The sequence below is a fragment of the Maniola hyperantus genome, chromosome 3 (genome assembly GCF_902806685.2).
Source record: "Maniola hyperantus chromosome 3, iAphHyp1.2, whole genome shotgun sequence".
In the NCBI taxonomy this organism is placed as follows: Eukaryota; Metazoa; Arthropoda; class Insecta; order Lepidoptera; family Nymphalidae; genus Maniola; species Maniola hyperantus.
In genome coordinates, this window is record NC_048538.1 from 15,091,343 (window position 1) to 15,117,292 (window position 25,950).

General features: G+C 37.1%; 1 protein-coding gene across 6 annotated transcripts in view; it reads right to left on the reverse strand.

Moving 5' to 3' along the window:
• The window catches only part of LOC117996763 (uncharacterized), a 441,299-nt gene that overhangs the window by 104,635 nt on the left and 310,714 nt on the right, over window positions 1-25,950 (reverse strand). Inside the window, exon 2 of one of the 6 annotated variants that reach the window (XM_069509396.1) lies at window positions 13,653-13,693. The exons of the other annotated variants lie outside the window; for them this stretch is intronic. The gene's annotated coding sequence lies outside the window, so the exon portion shown is untranslated. The remainder of the gene's footprint in view (window positions 1-13,652; window positions 13,694-25,950) is intronic. 6 annotated transcript variants of the gene reach the window in all.

Sequence of the window (25,950 nt, forward strand, 5' to 3'; positions counted from 1 at the left end):
TCACGAAACCTACAGGGTACTGCCCGTTGACCTAGAATCATGAAATTTGGCACGTAGGTAGGTAGGTCTTATAGCAGACATTCGGGAAAAAATCTGAAAACCGTGAATTTAGGCTTACATCACCCGCAGACGCCGCAGAATTTTTTATATTGTTAACGAGACGTTAATATAACGAAACAATTAAGGTTCTTTCTTTTTCTACGGAATCCTAGAGGTAGACCTCCGTGGGTCTCAGCGATCGAAATATAATAACCTCGGCTGAAACGAATGACACGTACGATGGATGCGCGACGGCTGACGTGAGAATATGCTTCCGAGAGCTTTTTATAGTGTTTAATTATTGCCGCATCCGTCGCGTTCGTTCAATCGCTTTGACTACCACCCATAAGTCTACTTTTATAAAGTAGTTAAAATAAACTTTGTAAGTGTTATATTACTTGTATTCATCTCCACTGTCACTACAGCCATACCCTGCGCGAAAATGCGTAGCATTAGGCAGATTGAAAGGAAGTGGGTCAGGCCAGGATTTGGCTGCAGCAGCCGATTTAAATATAACGAAGGGAGATGAAGGCTGTAATAAGTGATTTCGCTCTTATACCACTTTTATACGAGAGTTTTGTATGCGTAGTGCGTCTGTATATGTTGTGTGAGTGTGAATGTGGGATTTATAATATGGTTTTATAAAAGTTTTCAAATTTTTTCAAAATCAAAATCAAATTTTTATTTTTATGATTAGTGAATCATTGTTAACATAATATCGTTTTTCTTTATGAAATTAGTGGAAGAAATAGAAAGAGTAGGCTAGAATTGATATTTTACCTATATGGATTTTATTTTTGATTTATAGATTTTGATTATGATAATATATTGATAATATAATAGTTGCGCAATAGATAACCAATGTTAGATCCAATGTTAGGTGGGGGTGTACGTAGGCGTCGTGATATTATAACAAGTAATAGAAATGATAAAACGCTCCCATTTAGTTGGAATATAATAAAACCACTCAGCGTCCGCAAATAAAAGATGGACCATTAAGAATCTGAACACTTGAAGTAGGAGTACGTACTATAGGGATGTTACAGAGGTGATTTTACCGGAAACTTAGTCGGAAAAAATTAAATATTTGTCCGATTCAGAAGCTGAGTACAAAAGAGATGTGTCAGTTAACTATATTAGATTCTGTAAAGGCATCGACTGACACCGGCTTTTCACGGTGCGTGATATTGCAGACGGATGCGGACCAGCCTGCACCGACGCATCGCGAGAAGAGTATCGTCCGTGGTAGCGCAGATGCGTCGAATCTTGTACACCGAGCTGAATCGGAGCCAAAGTCGTAGTCGAAGGTATGAAACCAATCGGAAGTGCCGACCTTTTAGAATCGAAGGCGAATATCCTTAACATCCCTAGTAGGTACCAGCGGAAAACATCCAGATGAATATTCATTGTTCTACCAACTGAAGTGATTTATTATGTAAAACTGGGCGGACGACCGCCACGCTTCTCGCGGTGTTTACTTTAATTATAATAATGGAATTATTAAAATGATGCAAACAAAATGTATGGTGCAGTATTATCACACATAATTTCCTCCCACTCGCTGTCAGAAATTTACTGGATGCCTTTAGCTTTCGAAAAAAATTATACCTACCATTCATTGCCAGTCGCCAATTCCACTTGGAAAGCGGATAGCCTCTCTCCTCGTCAGGGAGTGAGCGGATAGCTTCAGATCAAGCATAAATCATCCTTTATGGAGGGCAAAAATTGTGTTCTATGAGGCTGTCAAAATTAGTATAATACTTGTCTTTAAAAGCAAAAGCGAGATGCAAATAAATCCGTAGTACATGGAATTGGTTGGTTGCCGTTTTATTAAGAATTTATTCTTCTTGCTTGGTTCCAGACACATTTATTTAGATAAAATTACTATTTTAACAACAACACAGCACAACAAGTTTAGGATATTGCACTAAAAGATCGCACAGTTTCAATGAATCCTTATGCCTTATTGGGAATTTCAGACGACTTCGTAACGGATGGGATATCTCCGCTCTGTTCCTCGGAGACTCGGTGACAATTGTGATTTAGCGATTGTTATCGATCGCGATTGTCGCATAACAATCGTCCAGAGGCCGATTTTTGCGAATGTCGGCAATGGGGACAATTTATGGAGGAATCCATTGCGATTCCGCTTTTCAATCCATTTTGCTTGTTGCTATGCTATGTATGCTTCTTGCACCTATTTTAGTTCGTAAAGTAAGTATTAAATAAATAATGATCTTTCTTGAAGGTTGCGTGCAGACTGCAAACACTAGATTTAGATAATTAAATACTAATACTAATAACAAAAAAATGACTTAAATAACCATTTAAACACTGAAAATTTAAGAATAATTTAGTTGATTACATAATAATTTAATTGATTAAATAATTTTATATTACAAGATTTGTGTTCTACTATAATATCATAATATTTTTGGAGCCGGTGCGAATTAGACGCACGAAACGTCTATTCTTCTATTTTTTTGTGACTCCACATTGACACCTCATTGGATAAAGTCTGTTTTATATATTTTAGAAACATACACAACCCGATTAAAAAACTAACAAACTGTCATAGTAAATTGATATTGAAAATAATAGCTCCATAATAAAGTAGTAAATTCTACGAGATCGAGTCCAAAATTTCGATCTCGATCCCGATTGTTCATTTCCAATCGCTCGGCCGCTGTGTTGGAAAGGGCGACAATTTATGAAGGGCTGGATTCTCATTAAATGAGACTAAATGCGTACATTCACTTATTGAGACGGTTTTTTCCCGCCATTTCTACGTTTCTCTTATTTTAGGAATCTCTTTTTCGATGTTCCTTTTCTAGGATTTGGAAAAATCAATCCTATTTATATAAAAAGAAAAACTTAGTGACTGACATGTCAAACCCAACTCAAACAGCTTTTTTTTACACCTCAAACACTTGAGTTTTATTTTAAATCTTAATTTTTATGCGGTTTTTGTCCGACACGGGCATGCCAGCCCCTTAGGGGTATAGGGGTTTGTAATTTGTGTAGTCCGCACGGACGAAGTCGCGAGCATAGGTATTAAGATCACCGATCGACAGAAGAGTTCAATAACCGATTTAAAACCTACTGTTGACGGTAGACTGAGAAGGCTTGTAAAACCACCTATTTCGTATGGTTTATTAATGCATAAAAATCGCTCTCCGCACTTAAGATTTTGCATGTAGATTATTATCTCTCTATTGTTATCGCACTTATAGTTTATTATCTCTGGCAGAACTCACGTGATCGTTGCGTCAACATTTTGTGTCAAAAGTATAAATATGAGCGGTTGATGAATTTTAAGGCAGTCTAGTTCCGACGCTAGACCCACTCGACTATTAAATGCTTTTGTGTTTAGGTCGCCATTTTAATACATTGGTTGTAATAGTGATTTGGTGCCTGATCAGGTTTCAATGTTGTAGTTAGGTTAGTATAAAGATTAAACCTCTCGATGAACCGCTACGCGTGTGATCAATGTCTGCGCGCAAGTTTAACATGAGAGGACATTCCAATAACCAATACAAAAATAGCTTATAATGTCCTGCCTTTCTGTCTGACTTTTTAACTCACTTCTGGTACCCTTTTACTATCGTAGACGTAGCCATCTAGGAAAGGAATTTCAGATATTGCACGAGCGAAGCCAGGGCGGATCAGGTATCAAACATAATCCAATTACCTCAAAAACGCTCATAAACGAAATAATTAACAAAAACAAACAATTGCACTATTCGACTTAATTCACACTTTATGACGCGGCCATAAAGGCGCGTGCACACGAAACGGTTCGACGCCAAAAGTCATTTACCCGCACAGTCTATAAAGTTTACTCGCATGATCATTCGTAAGATAAATTCGTAAATTAAATTCCACGACACAAGCTAAATTATTCTTTATAATTGAGTAGTTAGAGTTCAAATTTTGTTGGCAGAGTAACTTACAGGCGCGCCTTAAAATAATGTTAGCTTATTCAGAGGTCATTGCGCTTCGGGAAATGGGTCAGATAGTGACAATTCTGGGTCAGCATTGGATTTTCGAAACGTTTTTCCTACAAATGAATTATGTGGGAGCCCGCATTTACGTAACAAGTTTAGTAATAAGTTCTTTTATTATTTACGGCGTCCATTTCTCTTAATTGCCCTGTAATTTTGAATGATAGCTGTATAAGTTGAATTAATGAAACGTTTTTGTTATTAAATAGACGTTAGGTAAACAGGGCGTTGTGAAATACCGTACATTAATTTTACAACGGTTGTAAACTGTTGTAGTGTGTGGTGTTTTTAAGAATTGTAAATTAAATAACAGTGAGTGTACAACCTAAGTTATACGTGTAGATGATTATTTATTAATTTATTACTAATCAATAATCATACTTTATAAAATACTTAGAACTTTACATTTTTAATCTTCGCTTGTTTGATTTGTTTGTTAAATAGAAATAGAAAGGTTTTTCATCTCAATCGCTCGAAAAGGATTTCTTTGCATTTTGAAATCTGCCTGGAAAGTGGTAATTTTGCTCGGAAGCGTGCAAACTGTAGTCGGTGTGGTGGTCGGAACTGTGGCCTTTGGTTGGCGTACTGACCGCGCTGATTTGCGCTCGTGCCTTTGAATTCCTCGCTTCGCTCAGAATTCTATTTTTGAACTGGCTTCAACGCATTTTTGCAACAAGAATCGCACAAATTCATCCAATCACAACAATTGAGATTGTAAAAATGTTTTATGCAGGTTTTACGAAATCGACCTAAGTACTTATTCGTCAACCGAACATATTTCCTCTCCGCTCCGCCTAGGTGGAAACCGGGCATTAGGGAAAGCGTTTTTTTAAGAAGTAAGAACAAGATCTTGAAGTTATAACGGGTGGGGAATTCAAATCAAAAGTATGGAAATTTAATTCAGTAGCCGCACCGCAAATAAATCCGTTTCAAGTAACAATCTCATTAAACGGAAGCGAGCGCCGCTGGGTCGACGGACTGTAGCGACTAGCGACGGCTTTACTAAACTTTAATACTATGTGCTCTACATGCAGTCATAATATTTGGTGGATACGGCTTTTTAAAAAAATATTATAGACCAGCGCTTGGCTGCAATCAGACCTGGTGGCAAGTGATGATGCAGCCTAAGATGGAGCGCGCTTGCGTAGAAGATGTATTTTCACTCTTATCTTGAAGGTATCATATTATAATAGGCTACTTGACAATTTTTTTAAGTTGGTCTTAAATGGTTAATATTTGTCCTATTATATCAAAAAAATTAACACTATATTTTTTTGCGCCCTAAAAACCGTAAAACTTTAATTTAAAAAAATATTTTTCTTAGACAGGTGAAAACACTGTCGGCCATGTTTGGCCGATAGATTATCTGTGCTCTGACGTCATGCATTTGTAAACAACAGTATAACCCGTGGTTAAGACCAACTTAAAAAAATTGTCAAGTAGCCTATTGGAGGGGCAAACTGATGCTGGAAGGGTGTTCCAAATTTTAGCGGTTCGAATTAGAAATGAGGAGGCAAATCGCTTCGTACGTATCCGTGGAATTCCGACTACGTATGGGTGCAGACCTTGGCGATGCATTGCGGTACAATAGTAGAAAGGTGAAGGAGGAACCAGGTCGAAAGTTCTTCAGCACACTCTCCAAAATATATCCTGTAAAATGCAACTTTGCGCCGATGTTTCAAACTTTGAAGTTTAGAATTGACCAGCGTTTCGTCAGCAATGAGTCTTTTAGCGCGATGGTCTTAAGTCTTGTAGTCTTTTTACTTTCAACGACCCATATCGTCGCTTAAGTTCTAACCCTTGTTTTATTAACATGAAAAATAGCGAGCACAAGAGCAGGTGGGTCACCTGATGTTAAGTGATAATCGCCGCCCATGAACATTTGCGACACCAGAGGAACCGCCAATGCGTTGCCATTTTTTGATTTGCTAGAGAATCGAGAGAGAGAGTTCCATCCTGTCAGACACAAGAAAACGTTTATGGGAAACTCGTAAAGAAATCTAAATATATAAAAGAAAAAAAAAAGAAAAAAACACACAGCTCAAACCACTGGACGGTTTCGGGCTGAAATTTGGCATGCAGATAGCTATTATGACGTAGGTTTCCGCTAAGGAAGGATTTTTGAAAATTCAAACCCTAAGGGGGTGAAATTGGGCTTTGAAATTTGTGTAGTCCACGCGGACGAAGTCGCGAGCATAAGCTAGTAAAAATACAACTGCATCGTATCCATAACAACCCCAAGAGTAAGTTTTTTCACTCTTCTGTTTATTATCAACTGTACCATCTTTAAGAATACTCGAATTTGAAACATTTGGTTGGGTTTTCTGAGTATCTAAGTAACCAAAACTAAAACACATAACATCAATGTTATGTGTTTGATTTTTTATCGTTTTGTATTTTATGTCTTTTTTCTTGTACCTTTATTTGTATTTAAATTTATTATTAATTATCTAGTTAGTGTAAGTGGCACTGCCGTTCTAATAAGATGTAAAAAAATAAAATAAAAAATAAATAAATCAAAAAGGTATTGACTGTAATACTAACTAGTGGTTTTGGATATGCCTTTTAACTACATCCATGTACAAGTGGCGGAATATCCGCATGAGCGGATTTTAACTTGAATAGTTGCGATCTCGACTTGCTGCGGAGAGTTGTGTAGGATATTGCAGTCCTACCCGCTCAGTGCGCCCACCGCATAGCACAAGATCAGATCTTGGACGTACTAACTTGAAACACTTGTATTTTACGGGCGCGATATTATTTATGACTACACACGAGTAAACACAGACTAGACTAACATTCAACACTGTAAAGTAACGTGGACCGAGGTTATACAGTACTATCTTATGCTCGCGACTTCGTCCGCGTGGACTACACAAATTTCAAACCCCTATTTCACCCTCTTAGGGGTTGAATTTTCAAAAACCCTTTCTTAGCGGATGCCTACGTCATAATAGCTATCTGCATACCAAATTTCAGCCCGATCTGTCTAATAGTTTGAGCTGTGCGTTGACAGATCAGTCAGTCAGTCAGTCACCTTTTAATTTTATATATTTAGATGATGCCTAAGATGCAGCGCACCCAGACAGAAGATGCATATATTTCTATAAACATAATATATAAATTATGATTCTTTATGTAAATTAATATTGCGAATTCTATTTCATCTGTGATCTACTGTAAAAATTATTTGAATATCAATTTTGTAAAAATTAAGAAATGGGGGTACTATTTTACATTACAACATTAGCAGTCTAATTTGCCACGAAGGCACTTTATAACGTTTAAAAATCAGCACAAGTTTTAAATTAGTCGGCGCACAAAAATTTTCTCGGAGTGAAAACGTTAGAGTAGCAAACATTCTGAAAGCTGAACATTGTGCCAGACAAGTTGGCTCCGGCAATTTATGCGCATATCGGATAGCTATTAAACTTTCGTGCCTTGTTGTTGTGGAGTTTCGTTGATTTTTCCGCTTCTGAAAGATGTCTTTTTAAAAACACACTTCGCTTCGAAAATCCAATTAACCCGCGCCTCTGAAACACATCCTGGGTATAGATAGTTCAATCCACGAAGACGCGCCCCACTAAGATAGAACTTACTCTAACAGTACCCGTAGTACAAGATTTTACGTCTCACCAAACGTAACCAAATTCGAGAGTCGAAATACTTCTTATCTATATCTGATATGAAATTCGACAATTTGTTATCAAATATCACACCCTCAGTTTTGTGAGTGATTAATATAATTTTTCTGTAATTCTGTACTATTGTAGCCACTAGACAAAATCGTAGTCAAGGGATATTTTATCGAACCAATCCCAATCCAATCCATCAGCCTGTTTGCGTCCACTGCTGGACATAGGCTTTTCCAAGAGCACGCCACCAAACACGGTCCTCCGCCTTCCTCATCCAACCGCTCCCCACCACCTTCTTCAGGTCATCGGTCCAGCGGGCGGGGGGTCGTCCTACACTGCGCTTACCGGTACGCGGTCTCCACTCCAGAACACGTCTGCCCCATCGGCCATCGGTTCTGCCAACTTTTATCGAACAAAATAGTTTAAATAATAATAAACAAAACTTAGTTTCAGATTTTTTTAGGTTAAATAATTAAAAACACCTTAAATTAAATTTTTGGATATTAAATTTTTTCAAAAAAATTATACCCAGTGTTACTTGGGTAATGATGTAAGGATTCTAATCCCATTCATCTAAATCTGTTCAGTCATTTAGGCATTTAGGCAAATAAACTCAAAAACATAAAGCTCCTTTTTTGGCCAGTCGTGTGAAAAATGTAGGTATGTGGTGATAATTTTGAGTTCCAATTTCCACTTTGACTTATTATTAAGTCGCCTGGTTGTGGTTACTAATTTATTCTGCGAGGGCTTCACAAATTAATACTCAAGTTACTCTGCGCCGAGAAGCCTGGTTCAGCCATTGTAAAGCGTTTTTACTCTCAGCATTTTAAACGAAGTGATTTTCTCCTTCAGAGTATAACAGAGGCTGTTGCCATGGGAATCGGATTTGAATTTAGAAGTGCTTTTATTTATTAGGTATCACTATTTTATCTTTGACCATTAGTGTAGAAGCTAATTAATGCTCCGGACCGTCAAAGTGTCCGTGATGAAGTGCTCATCGTGCTCATCACTCATCAATCATGATTGCAGTATTGCAGTTTACAATACTCACGAGTATTTCACTACTGGCAAACGCAAACTTAAAACGGTTGTATTTCTTCTTCGTTCTTCGAAAACGTAATTTTTATTAGAGTCAAGTGTCTCCCCCCACTCTATCAGCCAAATGGTAGTATATAGGAACGTGAAAAAATTCACAGCTGTAGTATATATAATCAATTTTGAAGGAAAACTATCATGGCTAAGTAGGGTTCACAGGTTAAGGAGTTATATCTGTTTTTCGAGGATTGTGACTACAGAACCCTTCACTGCGCGTGGCCCGCCACGCACTTGGCCTGACAAAAAGAACGAAGTTACAAAGAACATGATGCTACAAACATACATCCAAAGTTCACTCCAAACCCGACAGCCCCTCTTACCACCATTACAAGCCCCCAGTGCAGTGGTCAGTGTACGTACCACCATACCACAGGCCATTTCCGGGGGTACGGCTGCAAAGCCTCACTTCCGGGAGACAATGGCGGCCCTCCTGTTTCCGATCAGCGATTTCCCGGTCATTTTGCTAAATCGGAGTTCGAAATTGATTTTGAACACACATTTTCCATGTGATTGCAGTTACCATGTACATGATTTTGTCACAATAATTTTACTTAGTAACTATCTGCATCTAATTTCTAGTTCAGTAATGGAAGGTTATTATAAAATTAGGTAGTAATATTGGTAATGTCCTGTAATATGTACGAATTGTCAGTTTAAACGTAGCATGTTCATATTAGCTGTAACATAAAAATGCAACTCCTCAATATATCGAAGTAGGTTGCCTGCACATCGGATTGAAAGAGAGGTGATGCTAAATTATGTAGGTTAGGTAGTTAAGCAATAAGATTAAACAATAGTATGTAAGATTTCTTTATTGGTATTGTTAGCGCATAAGAAGAGTAGATCATAAGCCGGCTCTCAATAAACATCTTCCACCGTTGCCGCATTTAATTATTACCATACGGCCACAACATATCTCAGTCCGAACGAAGGTTGATTTCTGGCCTAAGCCGATTAATCGGCTATTGCCACAGTTTTCAGCCGAAGGTTTTCTTAGGATTATTATCCTAAGAAATTCAGTTCAAGATTTGTTAAAAGTGAGTAAAATAATGGTTTTTCGTAATGAATATTCTATCAGCACCCTTATAAATGCAAAAGTGTGTTTGTTTGCTGGTTTGTCCTTGAATCACGGCGCAACGGTGCAACGGATTGACGTGATTCTTTGCATGGGTATGACATAAAGATCTGAAGAGTGACATATGCTACTTTTTATCTCGGAAAATCAAAGAGTTCCCACGGGATGTTTAAAAAACCTTTCCACGCGGACGAAGTCATGGGCATCAGCTAGTATATGTATAAAAGGAAAATCTGACTGATTGACTGACTGACTAACTGACTGATCTATCAACGCACAGCTCAAACTACTGGACGGATCGGGCTGAAATTCAGCATGTAGAATGCAGAAAGGTATTATGACGCAGACATTTGCTAAGAAAGGATTTTGAAAATTGAACATTCTCTTTCTAGATACGTCACTCTTCACATTGTGAAAACGGAATTGTATGTTGTTTTCAGTAGCTAGTAGCTACGTATTGCCTCCTAGGAAGCAATTAGCGGGTATTGCGTAACTTGGGGAAATAAAATACTTTCTTCATCAAGGTAATGGCGGCGATTCGTGTTCGTCATCGCGGCAGCTACGTCACTGTTGTTACACGCGCTAATGTGAAAACTTTCAAGTATAATAATTTGTGTTTCAGTATAGCGGGCTTTAATGGAAAACAACGTATCGTTATTTAGATACTAGCTGATGTCCGCGAGTTCGTACACATGGATTTCATCATCACCATCATCAACCAATAGACGTCCACAGCTGGACATAGGTCTCTTGACTTCCACACGCCACGGTGGATACAGCGGCCACATCGATTTAGGTTTTAAAAATTCCGTGGGAAACCTTTGATTTTTTGGGATAAAAAGTAGCCTATGTCACTCTCCAGGTCTTAAACGATACCCATGCAAAAATCACGTCGATCCGTTGCTCCGTTGCGACGTGATTGAAGGACAAACCAACAAACAAACATACTAGTATTAATCACTACCCTTATTATAAATGCGAAAGTGTGTTTGTTTGTTGGTTTGTCCTTCAATCACGTCGCAACGGTGCAACGGATTGACGTGATTTTGATGTGCATGGGTATAGATACAAACCTGGAGAGTGACATAAGCTACTTTTTATCCCGAAAAATCAAAGAGTTCCCACGGGATTTTCAAAAACCTAAATCCACGCGGACGAAGTCGCGGGCATCATCTAGTAATTAAATAAAGCAGAGTGAACTATTTATAGCTATAAGGGAAAAATCATATAATTTCCACCAAAGACATTTTACGGGTGAGATTTTTTCCGAAAAACACATTCATTTGCGAGGCAACGAAGTGTTAGAATCGGCGATTATCTTCAGGCGGGGTTAATGGGGCAGACGCCGGGAGGTTAGATAAAGACGCGGGAGGAACGTTGCTTACACGTAAGAAATAAAAGGTATTATGAAATCTACGATCTATTTTTCTGACTTAAAAAATAAATAAAAATAAATAAATAAATAAATAAAAGTGTATTCAGCTCACAAAACAAGAAAAGACAAAAAAACAAAAAAATAATTTTCAAAATCGGTCCAGGCGTCTTCGCGTAATCGGGGAACATACATAAAAAAAAAAAATAAAAAAAAAAAGAGATTCCGACGAATTGAGAACCTCCTCCTTTTTTTGAAGTCGGTTAAAAAGCAAAACATACAAACCAAATGTTACAAATTAAAAAAATTAAAACTAGGTAAGCTTAAAACTACGAGCTCGACAGTACTAAAAAGAAAAATGATGTCTTGTTTGAGCTGAAAAGGCTACTGCCTCAGCATGATGCTGCAGTATTTGACTACTGCAGCGCTGATTTTCAGGCAGAGCCCTAGTGTCTTAATAATAAGTTATCTTCTTCTTCTCTTAGAAAAGGACATACAGTACGCGGCAGAAAATAGTGTACATCGGCCTTTAGAATAACATTTGGACTTTGTAGAGCGTTGTCTCTGTCACTATTACCTGACGACTCATAACTGATAACCATGCACAAATTCCCGCCAATCCGTTGCTCTGTATTGCGACGTGATTGAAGGAAAAGCCACCAAACCAACAAACAAACACACTTTAGCATTTATAATAGGGGTAGTGATTCAGGCTCTTTACTGTCTGCAATACATTTTTGCTTACAGTACGCGGCAGAAAGTAATGTACAGTGGCCTTTCGAATGACATTTCAGCTTTGTAGAGCGTTGTCTCTGTCACTCATATCTATATGACGTTTTGTCGGTCTCAACGACAGAGACAACGCTCTACAAATCCACTATCTCCTTCTAAAGGTCAATGTACATTGTTCTCTGCCGCGGACTGTACAATGTTCTTACCTCGATTCATTGACTGCTTGCCTAACCAGTGACACAGGCTGTCCTACATGAAATAAATATAATGCGTACAAAATGAGTTCTCACGCGCCATTTTAACTTGTCAATTGTCATGTCAAAAGTACGGTTCTCTTTTAAAATAAGGACTCAAATCATACTAATAAAACTCATTTTGTACGGACTACATATTTATTTCATTTCTGGTAACGATAACCATAGATAGCCATAGATAGATAACCTAATTCTTCTCTTAATTCTAGATACTAGATAGGGTTGCAGTAGCGTAGCAAACAGATTTCAGGGAATATAACGTAGGTACCTACTGAAAATTATTCAAAATGTTGATGTAAACATTATAAGAACATGCGATAACATTTGCAGCACGGTAAAAATGCAAATTAGGTTTTGTAATTATTATTGTCGGCTCACGGCTGCACCCTTGACTGACGAAATAGCGTATTTTTGGGTTAATTGTACAGTGGAATAGTAATGAAAATGAGTAGTTAGATAATTTTGTATGGTAGTATAGATATTTTAATTAATAGAATACGAAAGGGGAACGGTAAATAATTGTTAAATTACATGAAATTACTAGCTAACCCACCCCGACCTTACTCGGGTGGAATTTCTCAAAATTCTTTCTTACTTTAGCGGTGATAGCCCGTAAGTTGTGATAGCCTAGTGATTAAGACGTTGGACTCCTATTCGGGGGTCGGGAGTTCCGTCCTGGGCTCACCTCTAATTTTTCAGAGTTATGTGCGTGTTAAGCAATTAAATATCGCTTACTAACGGTGAAGGAAAACATCGTGAGGATACCTGCATGTCTGAGAGTTATCCATAATGTTTTCAAAGGTGGGTGAGTCTGCCAATCCGAACTTGGCCAGCGTGGTAGAGTATGGCCAGATCCTTCTCATTCTGAGAGGACACTCATGCTCAGTAGTGAGCCAGCGATGGGTCCATGATGTAGAGGGTCTATTTTCAGTATGAAGAAAATAGACCCAGAAGCTTGAGCTGTATGTTGATATCTCATTTTATTTCATTTATTCATTTGCTTTCATCAGTCAATTTAATTTGTATTGAAATAAATTGGAATAAACTCACGGTTTTAATTTTCCTACCACTTAACTTTTTTACCTAAGGTGGAAGCGTTGCATTATCATCTGCAATATATAAAACGAAAAGGTGACTGACTGACTTACTGACTGATCTATCAGCGCATAGCTCAAACTACTGGACGGATCGGGCTGAAATTTGGCATGCAGATAGCTATTATGACGTAGGCATCCGCTAAGAAAGGATTTTTAAAAACTGAATCCCTAAGGGGTGAAATAGAGGTTTGAAATTTGTGTAGTCCACGCGGACGAAGTCGCGAGCGTAAGCTAGTCTACTAATATTCACTCATGTACCTACTATTTGATATGATTGCAGATCGCATGCCTATTTAGTGAAAAAAACTTAAAATAGTGTAAAAATATTATAAAATTAATAATGGCTTACTGTTTAAAAGGTTTTATTTTCACCAGTACAGCATTTCTTACCTGAAATTAAACGAAATTAAAATTAATCATTCAATAGTTTAAATTAAAACTATAGAACACTATACTTACTAGAAACTATAGAGATTTAAAGAAAAGAGAAAAATTGCGGACTTTTTTTTTTTTTTTTGTAATTTTAAAGTTTTATTTTTAAAAAGCCAAATCCAAATAAATTACACAAAAAAAACTTATTTATCTAACATAGTTAGCCTTATCTAATTTCTCTATAAATCATGACCGCGTGGAATGGTGCCAAGAATACTGGCTGCATTTCCGCGCTGGACAGCCCGGCTGATCCGTTGCGCAAAAAATGAGCCAGCCCTTCTGTCACCAGATGAGGCTATTAATCGCGGTGAAATGTCTCGTAAAAAATTTTTTTGCGGACTTTTAGCGCATATTTCTAAAAGGAAAAAGTTTTTTTTAATGATAACACTATTATACCAATTTGTTGACACAAGGGTTTGTTCCTGTAATATCTTGTGGCGGTTACCACAATAGAAACGAGATGGCGCTGTTCAATCGATGACGTAGTCCCGAACAAATGTACCGCCGATAGTAATCGCACTAACGGAGTTTTCTGCAATCTGGACTATATATAGAAGTTTCAAGACATAACCGTCGGCCCAGCTGGCTCTACCGAGCACAACCAACCGCTCGGTGGGAGATCTCCCCTTTGGTACGGTCGAGCCTGCACACCGCTCCCGTACAATCTGATTTCAGTAGTTTATAGACTGACAAAAAAAAAGTTCAAAAGTCACAACGAAGTTTCGTACCTATATTAAGTAGATTTACAAAATTATACATTTGTAAAAAATCATATTGTATCGTAAAATTACTTTGTCATATAAAAGGGAAAATCTCAAATATTATTTTTCATACTTTTTCCTCAATTAAAGATAACAAACAAACAAGTCCTCAGGCGGTTCCTGTTTAAACATCGAGAAAGTAGATAAAAAAATGTAACAAAAAAAAACGGAAACTGTGAAACTTGAGGGCAGGGATGCCTCTTCAGGAAATTCCAAACAAGAATTTTTTGGACACATTGTTGGAACACTTTTTGGAAATACAGGATAACAAAGGGGACTTAGAAATATGAATTATTTTCACATTTTAATTATATTTTTGACTAGTCCATTGTGCCTTGTCTCATTTTCTGTTGTTTATTAAAAAGGCTCTGCCAAAACAAAGTCGTAATCTCTATGTCTACAAACATATTTATTTTTAACATTTAATTGAAATACGTACGTATACTGTAGCAAATCTAAAATGCTTTTTGTATGTTTTTTTTATGCAATTTTTTTTTCGTTTTCCAAGACAAAATATTTCGCATATGACTAACATAAACTAGGTCAAAATCAACAATACCTATGTAGATAACTTTCTAGTGCAACCAATTTTTTGGATATTTGCTACTGTAGTACTGCCTCCTAGATACGAGGGGCAACCCTAAGTTAAGGGCTTCAGAATACGTAGATAGATACGTTATCCCATAATACTCGTTGCATGTCAAACTTCTCCGATAGGGCGCATAATGGTTCACAACTCCCATGGCGATGTTTTTCTGCCGATTTCCTTGGAATGCTTGTTTTATGGAATTCTGAATTCATGGCTCGAGGCCATGGAATGTTCGCGATAACACAAAGGCCCTTAAGTATGCTTATTTGGTTCTGTTTATACGAATATGCGGTTATTACAACCATTTTTCAGTTTCTGCGAATCAGGTTATCGGTGTACTTTATTTCATGTCTAAGGCTGAGCGCTCATTGGTTAGGGTCGTATTTGGTCTAGGATCTTCCATAGCATATAAAGAAGATCTTCAAATTTCTTTCTAAGGGTGCTCATCTACTGAAGCGAAGCGGTGCGGAGCTGTGTTAAGCAGATCAATCATAAACCTTTATTTATAAGATCATCATCAGCCTACTCTTCTTAACCAATATAAAATTATACCTATGTCTATAGATGATCTTAATTTTATCTCATCTCACTAAAGTCTAATTGGTCGACTAGACGACACGTATCTTTGCTCTGCTGCCACTGAAGCAAAGATGGATGGATAGATAGAGATGTATCAGACCATTCAAACGACGTGGTAAAATCAGGTATTACTCAAAAAAAATATTGGTTTGCTTTACACATCTTGTTATGTTAACAGATCAGATTTGAACACATCTCCGCTATGATCTGATTCAGTGATAAGGCGTCCTTATGCAGGAAAATGGACTATCGTTTGAAAATCATGGTGACTTTATAGTTTGTCGGACTCAAAGATAAAAGTATTTTTTAGTTTTTCATAGTGTAGTCAAATGAAAATCCATTACTAAAAGTAAACAAAAACCTAGAACCAATTAGTTATAATTTCAAATAAAGTAGCATTTTTGTCGGTTTAAGCTTAAACATGTTAGAACAAGTCGGCTTTTCAGCAAAAATGTATGAACATTGTTTCAGAATGCCCTGAAAGCACCGCGCCGTAGCGAAGAATTTATTCAAAGGACGCTTAACTTTATATTGTGCAAGTTGGAACACGAAAATGTTCAATGAAATTGTATACTTTGACGAAAAGGCTTGGCTGTGATCAGAGTATTATAAATGCGAAAGTGCTGTTGGTTTATTGGTTTGTCCTTCAATCACAACGCAACGGAGCAACGGATTAGGCTACTTTTATGCTCATGATAAAATGATAGCGCTTATCATAATCATCATGATCAACCCATCGCCGAACCACTACTGACAGTGCTCTTGCAGTTGCTCTTTAAGAACATAATGGAGAACTCTCAGGTATGCACTAGGCTATCTGTCACGTTGATAAAGAAAATGATGTTGATGTATAGATTAGGAACTAAAATGTTGTTAGTAATTGCAATTTATTTGTTAACCCTTAAATTATTATTTTTACTTTGACGACGTGAAGTGAAGTGACATCTTCTCTAATAATACTGCTCTGCCAGTTTTCTGGTATAAAATTAATGAAGAGTGGCGGAAACAAAGTGTTGGGAACAAATTGGTCTGGGAAGAGTATAATTAATGTGACTGGAGTTCTGCGGGTGACGTGATACTTTCATGCTCTAAAAAGCTTAGAATTTTCGAGAACACTACGTTGGTCCTTTAGATGCCTACTAATTTCTTTTACACTCATATCTTTTCTTCAACTTATAATTATTTTGGAGGACAAAAAAAACACTGAGGAGAAGAAGTAAAAATTTTGATATCTACATCAAGAAACATTCATATAAACTATAGTAATATTATAAATACGAAAGTGTGTCTGTCTATTTGTTTTTTACATTTTCTCAGCCCATTTTGGTATAGATATATTATGTAGCTTGCATCCCGAATATGAAACCACTTTTTAAGAGTTCTAATATAATATGATCGCGTATAAATATCAAAGAGAGAGTGATTTTAAAATTTTCGAAATGTTAAGAAAATGTTCCTTAGTCATCCGTATTTTTTGTGTATGTGCTGTTTGTGAAGACAGTTTATGGGTTCATCTCAGTTATGAGTTTGACACCCAATTTTTGGCTTTCCCATGCTTCCACGATATTTTATTCCTATAAAAGTTCCAAAAGGCAAAATGAAGTTTCAATAATAATCTATTGATCAAGTATTCGTGATTTGATATGTATATTATCAAATTAATAAATAAAAAAATATCGCCGCAAAGGTAACGTACGCTCTCGTATATATACATGTATTTTGTATATTTAACACCAATATTAATTCTAGCACTGTATGTGGGTAAGGATATCTGCCGCCCAATACCGCAATCCGGGTAGTATTAACGTCGCAGGAGAGATACATGGAAAAGGCGTGGTATTTAGTTAGGTATTTGGGGAAAAATAGGGATTAGGGATACGAAGCGGTACTTTGGTGCAAAGACTTGGCTTTGGCACTTATATTAGAAGGTTTTATTTCGCTGCTTACCAGTACAAAAGGTTAAATGAGACTAGCTGACCCGTCCCGTCTCTACTCGGGTGGAATTTTTAAAAATTCTTTCGAAGTTTCCAAAATTTCTAATTTCTTAGTTTTTCTGTTGTTTATTATGCAATTCCTAGCCAACATACCAAATTTCAGTCTTCTAGGACTTCTGGAAGTACCCTATAGTTTTTGACTAGAGGTTTTGAATGCCAATAAATCTGAAAGGCTTGATAATTGATACTTGGTACGTTTAATACGTTTGCTAAGGACATCTTACCCTGAAAATTTCAGCATTCAAGTGAAAGTCTGTCTATGTATTGCAATATCTCAAGTTCTACACCCAGCAGATTGAGTTTTTTTAAAAAATAGATATAGCGAGCAAACGAGTAGGCGGGTCACCTGATGTTAAGTGATTACCACCGCCCATTAACATTTGCAGCACCAGAGGAACCGCCGGCCGGTGCCGGCCTTTGTGAGTTGTTTGATATTATGTCAAAATCCTATTACATCGGCAAATGAAGCACTAATCATATTCCTCTAATAATATAAATGGGAAAGTGTGTCTGTCTGTAACTTTTTCACGGCCCATCCTTTTAACTGATTTTGACATTTCATACAAAGATAGTTTGTATTGTAGACATGCTACTTTTAATCCTGGAAAATCCTTTTTTAATGAATTAAAAAAAAAACCTAAATGTACACGGGACTAAGTCGCGGTCATCTTCTAGTTGTCAATAATATTAATTAACTGTGTATGCAATTTTCTAATGAAAATTGATGCTTGAGGTGATTCTGCACCGGAAATACGTGTATTCAGTACAATATTGTACACTTCTGAACGCCGTGTAAAATAATATTAATTAAACACCGGATTTAATTGCACAACCAATTTCAATTCGCACAGAGAAATAATTAATCGCACCGTTACCAAAATTCCACCAAAATCGGCCCAAAATGACGATAGAAACATTATTCAAGAATGGTTGTAATGCTCCTTATTTATTGACTCTAATCCGTTACATCTTACAAGCATCCATTTAACTTGAGCCTTTAGCTTGTACAAATTAGTGTAGATCTGGGGCCATTTATAATTGGCCAAATGAGTTCTATGCAAAGATATTCCCTCCCTGTTAATTTAAGCCTCTTGAAGGATTTCTAAGAGGTTTCACTTGATCATCAAATAAGGCTTGGAGTGGTCATGTCTGACGGCTTAGCAATTGTAACGTGAGCTGCTCTTGCAGTTTGCGTTCGTTGTTTTTTGATGAGGGTAAAAAGGGTTGGAAGTAAGAGTGGGGTCTGGTTTAAATGGTTCTTTTGGAGCTTGGAAGGGCGCGCCTTGACCGCAGTTTCCGTCTTAGCGTGCTCTGACATACACACTGACATAAATTGGATGCTCTTAACGAGCGAGCTTACGATAGTCGTTTGGGGGATGTGGTATCAAGTATCGGGATTTTCGTGTAATATATATACCCCTTATGTTACTAAGGTGGCTTTTTAAGTTGGAGTAAAGAAAAAAAAAAGATTCCGACGAATTGAGAACCTCCTCCTTTTTTTGAAGTCGGTTAAAAATAGGCACATGGTTTTAAAAGGCTTGGATTTTATTAAATACTAGATGATGCCCGTGACTTCGTCCGCGTGGATTTAAGTTTTTTAAAATAACGTGGGAACTCTTTAATTTTCCGGGATAAAAAGTAGCCTATGTCCTTCCCCGGGATGCAAGCTATCTCTATACCAAATTTCATCAAAATCGGTTTAATGGATGGGCCGTGAAAAACAGACAGACACACTTTCGCATTTATAATATTAGTATGGATTCGTTATAGTTTTTGGAAATGGAATAAATTAAAGATTCCTTGAAGCAAGAAGTCCCTGGTGGTTGCTGGTTAGCTGTAAGTTGTAAATTAGAACTTATACAATACAACTGCCTTGACAGTAAAACCACGACAGCATAAACAAAACAAAATCGAAGCGACACTTTCCATAAGATTTTATAAGTAACTTACCTATGTATCTTGACTCATATGCTTAGGTATTTTTGTTGCAACAATGAATTGCAACAATAGCGAGAGACTGTCGACCAATCAAAGGTGACTGCGATCTCCACACAGTAGCTGTCACTTTACTGTAATCGACCCCTTGTGTCATATTAATTTTGAAAGCTTGTTAGATTTTTGTTTAAAATAGCCCTTCTATAGATCAGGGGGCAGGGCAGTGCCCCCGCCAAGACGAGCCAAACTAAAGGACAGGGCACTACGTACCTTTTCTCGAAGCGTTTCGTCGTATTTTCGATACTATTTACTTCACTGGTTTGAATTTAGTTTGCCTGTCAAACTGGCAAGTCGGAGCGTAAACAGTTAATCACTGTTCAGTGAGTGTGTCACATACAGCGTTTGTCGCCGTCTACGAATACAATCAATACAACGTATTGTTTGTATGCCCTAACTAGCCTGCGGTTAGCGTCTAATTTAACAGTCCATCGCACATACTACCTCATACTTAGTATAAAGTAATCGTAATAGTAATCCATACTAATATTATGCTAAAGTATCATGTCACTAGAATAATGTTAAATATTATGTATGTGGAAGGAAAAAATAAAAAATATTAAAAACCGACTAATGGATATTTTAGGTACCAAGGAATGAATACTCACACTAAAAAGCTTAAAATAAAAAAAAATAAAAAAATACCGACTTCCAACACACACTACAAATTAAAAAAAAAAAAAAATCTACACGTGTAAGTATGTTGAAGTCTGGCGATCCGCAGTTCCTGAATCACTATAGTTTATAAGTGCTGTACCCTGCATCATCAGAGTTGAGGAGTTGGGATTTGGAGTCCAAACATGAAGTCGTTGCTTGGTATCTACAATATCAATTCACTATGAACACTTCCTGATATGATACCTTAGGTGGTCAGCATCAGGATTAAGGAGTTGGATCCAAAAAAATATGGGACCACTACGGCAACTTTTACTGTTGATTAAAAAAAATTGCAAGTCAGTCCAGAAACCTCGAAATAATCAGTGTACATACGTAAAAAAAACAAAATAAAACGGGTCGAGTTGAGAATCACCTCCTTTTTGAAAATTGGTTAAAAAGTGAATGGATTGCGTGAAAGAGAATGTATTTTGCTTGTAAAAGGGGTGGATAATGCGTTGACGGAGGACATAAGTGAGTTGAACAAGAAGATATGTTCTGCGGACCCCACATAGCGTGGGATCAGCACAAGAAGAAGAAGCAGCGCAAGTGTGTCTGTCTATCTGTTACCTTTTAACCGATTTTGACAAAAGTCGGTGCATCTTTTCATCTTGAGTCCTGGAAACGGACATAAGCTACTATTATTCGGGAAAATATCGAGTTAATAATCGAGTTTTCACGGCAAATTTGGAAAAATTCACTTTTTCGGTTTGTAAACCCACGAACCCTTGGTCACATTAATATCCCACGGCCCACTCGGATAGCACCATCATTAAAAAAAAAGAAAAAAACCGATAAAAGCCTACAATGGTATCACAGTGGCAATATAAATCCACGCCCGGTGCGGTGGTCGTATTAATTCATTTCCTCCCGAACATGCTGTTCGTACGTGACGTCCGATGCTGAAAAAGATGTTTCACATAAACCTGCATTAGCACAAAGAGTGCTACTACACTTTCCCATGGACAAAGCTTTAAGCGGGAGATTTAATTGTAACATTTTGGTGTAATGTATCGAGTTTTTGTAACTCAAACCAAAGACTGATTTGTAACGACGTTAGTTTGTAACGTACAACGTATCATTCGCGGCGAGCGCCGCGTGCCCCACTCGACTGTCGGGTTTTTCGCGAATTCTCTTTGATTACAAGTCAATGCAGGTCGCGTCATCGCGAGAGCACATCGCAAGCGCAAGTCGTAAAAAACGGGCCGAATTGAGAACCACCTCCTTTTTGGAAGTCGGTTAAAAATGGAGCACACTTGAGCCAAGAGCTCGATTGATACATTACAAATACACGTTACAAGTCACACTGTATCGCCTGTATTGTAACAAGATCGCCTCAAATGGTATATCCATACTTTTCCATACTAATATTATAAATGCGAAAGTGTGTCTGTCCGTCTGTCTGTCTGTTTGTCTGTATGCAAGCTTTTCACGGCCCATCCGTTCAACCGATTTTGACGAAATTTGGTACAACGATAGCTTGCATCCCGGGAAAGGACATAAGCTACTTTTTATCCCGGAAAATGAAAGAGTTCCCACGAGATTTCCCACGGGGAAAACTAAAATCCACGCGGATTCATCATCAGCGGATGGTCGCAGGCATCTAGTGACAAATAAACAGCACCGCAAAAAAAGGAAAATTCTGAACAAAACATTTGCGGATTGCATCTCTTTTTTCTTACCACTTTATGTCGTGTCACATCAATTTTGCCAGCTTGATACAACACGATTTTTGTTTGAGATAGATTTACTTCAATCGAAAAAGCGTCATAATTAATTCGTAAAAGTGTTATGTGAGATGTTAGCATTGACTTCGTTTGCTAATTTAGCTAATTAGCTAATTGGGTTGATCCAGAATTGACAGCAATAAAAAAGGAAGAATTTAAAAACGTTAGGTATCAGTAACTAACTATCGATCTTTCCCAGAAAAATTGTGCAATCAAAACATGCGAACAATACTTATAGCTTCATGAGTCCTAATAGTTTTGCACACAATTGCGATTTCACTATAAATCCACTCTCCTAACGTCACAATAAGATGTCTTACCACAAAAGACACAATAGTGCTCAGAAGTTCTGCGCTCATCCAGTCCACCACCACGAATACATAGGGTACCATGAATACATAGGGTCCTGAATATTGAAGAAGAAAAGAAAATGCTTTACCGTCTTGACTGCTATTGTGTGATTTGAAGTCACTTGAAAAATGTCTTTAGAATTGCATTCTTGTCTTGTTGTAAGTTATGCGAGTAAAGGCAAGTTTTAAGCTTGGTTTTTCTATTTTTTTGACTCGAATAGGTACCTATGTTTTAAGCTAGAAACGTACTTGTAACATTTTGGTGTAATGTATCGAGGTTTTGTAAATCAAACTAAAGACTGTCTTATAACGTTATTTTGTAGTTTGTAATTCACGGCGAGCGCCGCGTACTCCGCTCGATTGTCGTTTCTTTTGCGAATTCCCTTTGAGTGTTATATTACAAGTCAGTGCAGGTCACTTTATAACGAGAGAAAGTCAAAAATGAAGCACGCTTGAGCCAAGAGCTCGAATGATACAAACACACGCTACAAGTCTGTGTCGCCTGTATTGTAACAAGATCGCCTTGAAAGGTACGTTACAAACAAACGGCACAAGTTAATTTTCAGCTTAACTATAGACTGAAATTTATGATAAAATAGCAGTTGTAAGAATTTCGAGCGAAATTTATTTAGAAAACAATACTCAATTCACGATAATTGGAGTTGGTTTGATCTGTCAATTGGTCTCTTTCTCTCTTTTTCTAAGTCTCTTTCTTTTCTTATTACTTCTTTGCTTATCTTATTCTCTTTTAATCAATTTTAATGATCAACCTTACGTTCGCTCTATCTGTCGGTTGGCGAACCAGATCTTTACTTATAATCTGCTAGCTTTAGTTGTTCGGGCAGTTACTTACTAAAACTAAAATAAGTTTTACGCTTACATGTAAGTTACGCTTACATGTAAGTTTACCCATGAGATATGACAGGTACAGAGAACCGGTGTTATAACTAACTCTGCGGACTTTCTGAATTGTGACTTAGAACAAGACTTCAAGTAAAACTTGTATGATGAACTTTACGTAAAGTTATGTAAGTTTCGGAACTGTTCCTGGAATCTTGCAAGGTAACCTTAATTGTTTCTCAAATCTCAAGGGATTCTATGAAATTTATTTAATCACTATCAGATTTATAATATTAATGATGAAAAGTAAGCCATTATTATTAAGTTGACTAATATTTTCCTTTCCATGCCGTCGTTATGCTTTCAACCATGCATCGTTACGTTACGAACGGAATTCCACGTAATAAAAGTATAAGTTACATAAGTCACATAATATAATTACTTAGGAAGTTACAACACGTAGATTTAGACAAACATTAAAAACAAAAATTACATTTTTTTAGTAATTAAAATTAAAAATGCATTTTTTTAATTTACGTATATTTATATTTTTTAATGATTAAGTAGAGTGTTTTTACCTACACATCAAGGATTTTTTTTTAAATTATTTAGAAACGCATTTTAGTTACAATAGTACATAGATCATATTTTGTGCTTTAGTCAATCTTCTAAATTGAGCTATTGCAACCATGTTTAATTTTAATTTTATTGTTATATTCTATAGGACAAATACGATTTATTTCCAATTATATGATGCCATTACTTGCGAATAGTAAAAAGATTGAAGTCCATTACATTCGTAACCATCAGCCTCAAAGCCAGATTTACGAGGAGCAAGTTTATAGGCACTTTTAAACGGGAACAATAAAAAGTTCCGCCGTAAACGAGCGACTACGGGGGTCGTGGCTATAGCTTTAATTTCTCAGTGTCTTTGTAAAAAAATTGTAAGTAGGTCGCGCTTTGGAAGGATTTTGCTAGCAATTTTTATCCTGGACTTGTAAAAATGACTAAAACCTGGGTTTATCCTGGAGCATTTCTACATCGAAATTGCAATAACGTGCAAAGTGAATTAAAAGGGATATAATATTCTTGTTCTTATACATTGTTGTTAATTCGATTGTACGGTCTACAGAAAAACTTACCACAGGGCGTATTTTCCTCGGAAAATTGACTGTCTTTTAGGTTCTAATTTCATATCCAAAAATACTCCAATAAATTTAAAGGATTTTCACGAGTCGAATTGTGGAAACAAAGAACCAACATAATTCTGAAACTGTCAGTACCAGGAAGGCAGCATATCACAGGAGATCGTTCGGTTTCCATAACTACGGCGCAGCGAACTGTGAACGTTCCATTATTTTTCATCCATTGTGATTCGGCAGCAGTTTTCAATATTCCGTGTTCGCTACATATTCACGATATTTGTTGAATATTAATTGTTTTATGTTTGTTAGTTTTAACTACGGAATTTCACGCGTTTCATACTACAAGAGTTCAAAAATTCAAATTTGAAAATAACGACACAATTTTTTTGTGTACTTACTTATAATGGATTTTAATGTAGGACAAAATATTTTCAATGGATTTTGTGAGACAACATGAAAATATTTTTCTAACTAGGACGTGAGAATATGGCGGACACGATTTTCCTTTCTTAGTTTGGACCTTTGGACGTTTGGACGCGTTCTATAATTTATTCCCCTTTTCACACTAAATAAGCGCGTAAAGGTTGTGCTAGGTTTGCGTCGATATTTCGGATTTCAGTCCGCTCCTTTAACTGTTGAGCTTGAGGCTCTAAAGTTAGAGGTACGTGCCCGGGATTAAATCCCGGATCCCCACTAGGTATCCGACGTCTTAAACTAGGCTATGATAGCTTTTTAAATATGTTTACATTCAATACATTTATATCAGGGTAATCCTTATCACACATTTCACCAAACTACTCGTAAAATACATCGCAATGCGTATCAAAAAGTACCCGTATCGCATCGGGACGGGAGTTACGAGGTCACGGGTGCGGGACGTCCCGTAAATCCGTCCTACGTGGCCGTTCCACGTATCTCGGGATAGATAAGTAATCCCCTATGTTTATGTACGAACTACCAGCATTCTACTGAAACGGGCAATTAGATTCTAGTGATTTTTAAATAGTAGAGCTAGCGAAACGAAATTAAGACAAAAGAAAACAAAAGAAAATTAAATTAATAAAATCTTTTATTAAATCAACGATACAATTTTTGTGTCGTTCATTTAATAACGACACTGTTAAAAGACTAGCTTATGCCCGCGAATTCACCCGCGTGGACTAACTATAATAATTTTAAACCCTTATTTAACAACTTAGGGGTAATTTTTTTAAATCGTTTCGGATCGGATGTCTGCTTCATAATAGCTGTCTGCATGACTTCAGCCCGATCCGTCCAGTACTTGGAGTTGTGCGAAGTGCGTTGATAATCAGTCAGTCAGTCAGTCCGCTTTTTCCTTTTAAATTTAGACTAAATTTAGACCAGTGAACCTGCTGCGGCTATATTAATATTGTAAATGCAAAAGTGTGTCTATTATGTTTGGGAACATTTTCACGAAAGCCACAGGACATATTATGCTACTTTTTAATCCCGATAGTCAGGTTTAAATTAGGTATTAACTGCCACAACTCGCCACAAGGAGGTACACAACACAGCCTTGCAGGCAGACGTGGCAATTCCCTAACCGCGCCTCAGCAAACTCCG